The following is a 6,891-nucleotide window of genomic DNA, read 5'->3' as shown; positions in this document are numbered from 1 at the left end:
ATATTCGTTCGTTTGCCTTATAAACACCACAGCAAACAATTAAGCAATCCCATGACGTCCGTTGTACGTTTTAATTATTTGCAGCTACATTATGATTAGCGGAAGACAACACACAGGTAGCTGTTACCCATCCACCCAAGAGGATGATCTGATAAAACAGTAATTAAGTCGTTCAAAATAGGCTCCAAATGGTTCAAATGGCTCTGAGCACTATGGGACTCAACTGCTGAGGTCATTAGTCCCCTAGAACTTAGAACTAGTTAAACCTAACTAACCTAAGGACATCACAAACATCCATGCCCGAGGCAGGATTCGAACCTGCGACCGTAGCGGTCATGCGGTTCCAGACTGCAGCGCCTTTAACCGCACGGCCACTTCGGCCAGCTCAAAATAGGCTCCACTCGGCTTAATGCACCCAGAAACAATTTCCGTTATCTTTTCCAATGTAAAATGAATTCGGTAAAGACATCATTATCTACAAAGCGGACACTAAGAAGCACACCTTCAAAAGATAATTTCGTGGGTCAGATTTCGAAATAATTTGAAATTACTTCTGAACGTCGCCGTCACTAATTAAGTGCGATTAAAATAGTCATCCTGGATACAAGGATGTACCGAGCTGTTGTTTACTCGCAGGAGGCGTGTGCGAGATTGTTCCTGCAGTCGCGCTATCCTCTGTGCCCTCGGTGGCTCAGCTGGATAGAGCGTCTGCCATGTGAGCAGGAGGTCCCGGGTTCGAGTCCCGGTCTGGGCACACATTTTCACCTGTCCGTGGTGACATATATCAACGCCCGTCAGCAGCCGAAGGTATTAATATGATTCTAATTTCGTTCTAGACGGCTGCAGGTCATCAATGGCGTCTGTTCTTTCGGACATGTACATAAAAGTACACTGAGGCGCCAAAAGTAATGGGATTCCTTCTAAGTGGTAGTACAGCAAATCGTCGTGGCATGGACTCACCTAGTCTTCGAAGTCCCCTGCAGAAAGTTGACCCAAGCTGCCTCTAAAGCCATCTATAATTCCGAAAGTGTTGCCGGTGGAGGATTCTGTGCACGAACTGACCTCTCGGTCATGTCACATAAATGTTCAACGGGATTTAAGTAGGGGGAATCTGGGTGGCCAAATCTTGCGCTCGAATTGTCCAGAATGTTCTTTAAACCAATCGCGAGAAATTGTAGCCCGGTGACACGCCCCATTGTCATTCACAAAAATTTCATTGTTGTTTGGGAACACGTATCCAAACATAACCATTTCTAGTCAATGATCGATTCGATTGGACCAGAGCACCCAGTCCATTCCATGGAAACACAGCCCACACCATAATGGAGCCACCATTGTTGTAACTGACAGTTTGAAAGCTTTTACAACTTTTATTTACGTGGTCTTCATGGAAATGAATGAATAACAACGGAAAGTCTCAATCACAGAGCCAGCAAGAATCTCCTACTAGAGGCAACAAAAGATAACGTCTAAGTTTCCCACAAGACCCCGAGGTAACACACATACACTCAATTCCAATTCCTATTCCGATGGCGATGACGTAGTCTTCCGGGAAGACGTCCTTGAGGTCGGTACTCGGCGTGAACTGACGTCCAGTGCTGGTTTTAGCCGTTAAATAGCATTGGCCAGCCAATCAGATGTTGCCGTAGCAATACTTCCCGCAGGCCATCTCGAACTCGATCTGCAGGAAGTAGTATGCGGAATGTCTGTTTCCATAACAGCCTATGTTTACAATTGCTTACGCCTTGGGAATAGACAACATCGGTCCTGTGTAGTGTTAGATGTGTTGCCGGCCCGCAGGGGATACCTTGGCGACGGCGTAACAACCATAATGTTGAGCAGTGCCTTTTTGACGGGTCCGTGGCTTCGTGACGTCTGCGCCACAGTCGAACCCTAACGTCTACTGCTACCAACTGAAATCAGGACTCATCTGACCAGGCCACGGTTTTCCAGTCGTCTAGGTTCCAGTCACTATGGTCGCGAGCCCAGGAGAGGTGCTGTTAGGAAAGGCACTCGTATAAGTGCCCTGCTGCCATAGACAATTAACGAGAAACTTCTGCGGTTATTTCATGCACAGTTTCTTGTCTGTTAGCACTGACAGCTCTAAGCAAACGACGTCGCTCTCGGTCGTTAAATTAAGGCTTTTTCCATGGTCAGAGGTAATGCCTGACACCTGGTATTCGTGGCACATACTTGACACTGTGGGTCTCGGAACACTGACTTCGCTAACGATTTCCGATGTAGAATGTCCCATACGTGTAGCTCCAACTACCGTTCCATTACGTCGTGTGGCCATATTCAGGTTGGAAATCTTGTGAGACGAATCACCTGAGTACAAATGGCAGCTCCGCTACTGCATTGTCCTTTCATTCATTGTGTCTGCGAAACTGGCGCCATCGGCATATGTGCATATCGCTATCCTATTCCAAAATCGTACTGGAAATCGATCTCGGTGAATATCAATAACTCAAGAACAGTCTTAACCGCATTTATTATTGTTATAATGCCGCCAACCGGTTTCAACCCGACGTAGGGGGGGCGTTTACACCATTGGTCGACTGCTCGTGGTGTCATTCCTGTATACATAACGGCAGGAAACTATCGAGCAATGGTGTGAACGCCCAGAAGATGACCCCTACGTCGGGTTGAAACCGGTTGGCGGTATTATAACAATAATAAATGCGATTAAGACTGTTCTTGAATTACTGATTATAATACTAATCGCTGCTTCTCTCCACAACCATGTCGTCCAAAAATCGATCTCAGTGAGATGGATCTGTAGTTCAGCGGATTACGCCTACTTCCTTTCTCGAGTGCACCCTGTACAACTTCCGAGTCTCTTGGTGCGGATCTTTCGTACACCTTCTGGGTCCGAGTGTAGGTCCAGGCGATGTGAGGCAGCGAAAACACACACACCCTGTGTCGCCTGTGGTCAGCCGTGTCACGCTGTCCTCGTGTTGCCGCAGTAAACGACGAGACGGCCGCAAACACGGTAATTGCCGTCGCCAACAAGTGTAGGCTGGAGCTGGGCCACTTGCTGCTCGCTGAGGCAGCAATTGGGGGCGGCCGTTTCGCCGCTCTGTGACGCGTCATCCTCAGCAGTTTGCTTGCCGAGTGCCCGACTTACTGGCGGCAGGCCGTACTACCGGCTTCAACGCTCATCTCCCTTCATCTGCCAACAAACTCCTCTCCATTTTACATATTCCGCTGTTGGCGTTTGCTTCAAAGACTTTCGAGGCAAACCCCCTTCTTGCAGCGGTGTACCGTAGGTCTCTAGAAGAGCGTAGCGTTCCAAAGGATTGGAAAAGGGCACAGGTCATCCCCGTTTTCAAGAAGGGACGTCGAACAGATGTCCAGAACTATAGACCCATATCTCTAAAGTCGATCAGTTGCAGCATTTTGGAACACGCATTATGTTCGAGTATAATGACTTTTCTGGGGACTAGAAATCTACTCTGTAGCAATCAGCATGGGTTTCGAAAAAGACGGTTGTGTGAAACCCAGCTCGCGCTATTCGTCCACGAGACTCAAAGAGCCATAGACACGGGTTCACAGGTAGACGCCGTGTTTCTTGACTTCCGCAAGGCGTTCGATACAGTTCCCCACAGTCGTTTAATGAACAAAGGAAGAGCATACGGAGTATCAGACCAATTGTGTAATTGGATTGAAGAGTTCCTAGACAACAGAACGCAGCATGTTATTCTCAATGGAGAGAAGTCTTCCGAAGTAAGAGTGATTTCAGGTGTGCCGCAGGGGAGTGTCATAGGACCGTTGCTATTCACAATATACATAAATGACCTTGTGGATGGCATCGGAAGTTCACTGAGGCTTTTTGCAGATGTTGCTGTGGTGTATCGAGAGGTTGTAACAATGGAAACTTGTACTGAAATGCAGGATGATCTGCAGCGAATAGATGCATGGTGCAGGGAATGGCAGTTCAATCTCAATGTAGACAAGTGTAATGTGCTACGAATACATAGAAAGAAAGATCCTTTATTATTAAGCTGCAATATAGCAGGTCAGCAACTGGAAGCAGTTAATTCCATAAATTATCTGGGAGTACGCATTAGGAGTGATTTAAAATGGAATGTTCATATAAAGTTCATCGTCGGTAAAGCAGATGCCAGACTGAGATTCATTGGAAGAAGCCTAAGGAAATGCTATCCGAAAACAAAGGAATTAGGTTACAGTACGCTTGCTCGCCCACTGCTTGAATACTGCTCAGCAGTGTGGGATCCCTACCAGATAGGGTTGATAGAAGAGATAGAGAAGATCCAATGGAGAGCAGCGCGCTTCGTCACAGGATCATTTAGTAATCGCGAAAGCGTTACGGAGATGATAGATAAACTCCAGTGGAAGACTCTGCAGGAGAGACGGTCAGTAGCTCGGTACGGGCTTTTGTTGAAGTTTCGAGAACATACCTTCACCGAAGAGTCAAGCAGTATATTGCTCCCTCCTACGTATATCTCGCGAAGAGACCATGAGGATAAAATCAGAGAGATTAGAGCCCACACAGAAGCATACCGACAATCCTTCTTTCCACGAACAATACGAGACTGGAATGGAAGGGAGAACCGATAGAGGTACTCAGGGTACCCTCCGCCACACACCGTCAGGTGGCTTCCGGAATATGGATGTAGATGTAGATGTAGAAACTCTAAAAAATTTTCTGTTCTAAAAACAAATCAAACCTATACTCATAGAGGGTGTTTATAAATCTACAGGGTGGAAAGTATTTAAACCGACAAACTCTGGGAGATTGTAGGGAACATTAAAACAAATATTTTTCCCTAATGTCATTTTTTCCTATTAGGATTACTTAAACCGGTGGAGGCCGTATTACGCTCTTCAGTTGTTAGAGGCCGTATTATGATCTTAAGTTCTTAGAGGGCGTATTACGCTCTTCAGCTGTAGGCAACTGTTGTGCACCAGTGTAGTAGTGCATTGTCTCTGTTTACTAATGGACCGATACACTTGGAGTGAGTACACTGATATGGTTGGTGCGTACTACGTAGCGCACCACAACGGACGAGCTGCACAGCGGGTTTATCAACAACAATATCCTAATCGCCGTATCCCGCATCATACGACCTTTGCTGCTGTGTACCAACGTCTGCGTGAGACCGGGTCAATTAGCAGATTACCTGGACGGACGCCGTCGCACGGTAAGAACGCTGCAATTTGAGGAAGCTGTCTTGCAGCATGTGGAGCGGGATCCTTCAGTCAGCACTCTTGAAATTGCAGTTAACATGGGAACGAGTCAGACGAATACAAGAACAGTCCGTCGAGAGCAATTGTTACGTCCATTTCACTTACAGCGAGTCTACAACCTGGAACCAGTTGATTATCCATCCAGAGCACAGTTTTCGCAGTGGTACCTGGAAAAGTGTGAAATGCCTCCTACATTTCCATCCTTTGTGTCTTTTACCGGAAGCAACGTTCGGTCGTGATGCAGTCTTCAACATGCACAGTTGGCATGTTTGGAGTGAGGATAACCCACATGCCACAGTTACTAGCGCTCATAAAGTGCGGTTCTTCGTTAATGTGCGGGTCGGTCTTGTTGAGGATTGTTTAATTGGGCCGTATCTGCTACCTAGGCCATTAAATGGCAGGCACTATTACAATTTTCTCTCCAGAGGATTGCCAGAATTGCAGGAAGACGCCCCGCTCCCTACAAGACAATGCATGTGGTTCCAACATGACGGGGCGCCGGTATATTTCAGTCGTCGTGTGCGTCGATTCCTGGAGCGACGGTTCCCAGAAACGTGGATTGGCAGAGGTGGTTCTGTACCATTGCCTGCTCGATTTACGCAACTCCTGTTGCATCAGAGGAGGATGTGGTTGCCTGGATAGTAGCAGCAACAGGAACAATTCATTATACTCCTGGGGTTTTTGCCCGTGTCAGACAGAACATGATTTGACGGTGTAACCTTTGGCCGACCGGTGCGGCCGAGTGGTTCTCGGCGCTTCAGTCTGGAACCGCGCGACCGCTACGGTCGCAGGTTCGAATCCAGCTTCGGGCATGGACGTGAGTGATGTCCTTAGGTTAGTTAGCTTTAAGTAGTTCTAAGTTCTAGGGGATTGATCACCTCAGGTGTTAAGTCCCATAGTGCTCAGAGCCATTTGAACCATTTGGTGTAGCCTTTGTTTACGTGTCAATAAAGCCATTTTTGAAAATCTACTGTAATTGAAATTGGGTTGCGTTGATGTGTTGTCTCCTGGTCATAAAAGAAATGGAAAAGTGCTTGTTGGTTTAATTAAGCTGCCGCCAGAGAATTCTTCCTGTACCGGTTTAAATACTCCTCGTAGGAAAAAAATGACATTAGGGAAAAATATTTGTTTTGATGTCCCCTACAACCTCCCAGAGTTTGTCGGTTTAAATACTTTTCATCCTGTACATAGACGGCCGCGGTGGTCTAGCGGTTCAGGCGCTCAGTCCGGAACCGCGGGACTGCTACGGTCGCAGGTTCGAATCCAGCCTCGGGCATGGATGTGTGTGGTGTCCTTAGGTTAGTTAGGTTTAAGTAGTTCTAAGTTCTAGGGGACTGATGACCACGGATGTTAAGTCCCATAGTGCTCAGAGCCATTTGAACCATTTGAACCTGTACATACAGGGTGTTTCATAGTTCACATTACACACTTCTAGAGGCTGTAAAGGGGAATTAGTAGATAGAGTTTTACACGGAAATCCCTGTCCGGAAACGTCATCCAAAGACGCTACAGAAAGTCATAGTTACAGGCACCTGCGCCTATCGATGTACGTGTACAGGGTGTTACAAAAAGGTTCGGCCAAACTTCCAGGGAACATTCCTTACACACAAATTAAGAAAAGATGTTATGTGGACATGTGTCCGGAAAAGCTTAATTTCCATGTTAGAGCTCATTTTAGTT

The 6,891-nt window shown here is 46.8% G+C and overlaps 1 non-coding gene across 1 annotated transcript; it reads left to right on the top strand.

Moving 5' to 3' along the window:
* The first annotated feature begins 679 nt into the window (after nt 1–679).
* Trnat-ugu (transfer RNA threonine (anticodon UGU)) lies at nt 680–754 on the top strand. The gene has a single exon. It is a non-coding gene; the product is annotated as a tRNA-Thr (tRNA).
* Nucleotides 755–6,891: the final 6,137 nt, after the last annotated feature.

This window comes from Schistocerca serialis, chromosome 12 (assembly GCF_023864345.2).
Source record: "Schistocerca serialis cubense isolate TAMUIC-IGC-003099 chromosome 12, iqSchSeri2.2, whole genome shotgun sequence".
Taxonomy (NCBI): domain Eukaryota; kingdom Metazoa; phylum Arthropoda; class Insecta; order Orthoptera; family Acrididae; genus Schistocerca; species Schistocerca serialis.
The sequence above is the reverse complement of the archived record's forward strand: the minus strand, read 5'-3'. Positions and strand labels throughout refer to the sequence as shown.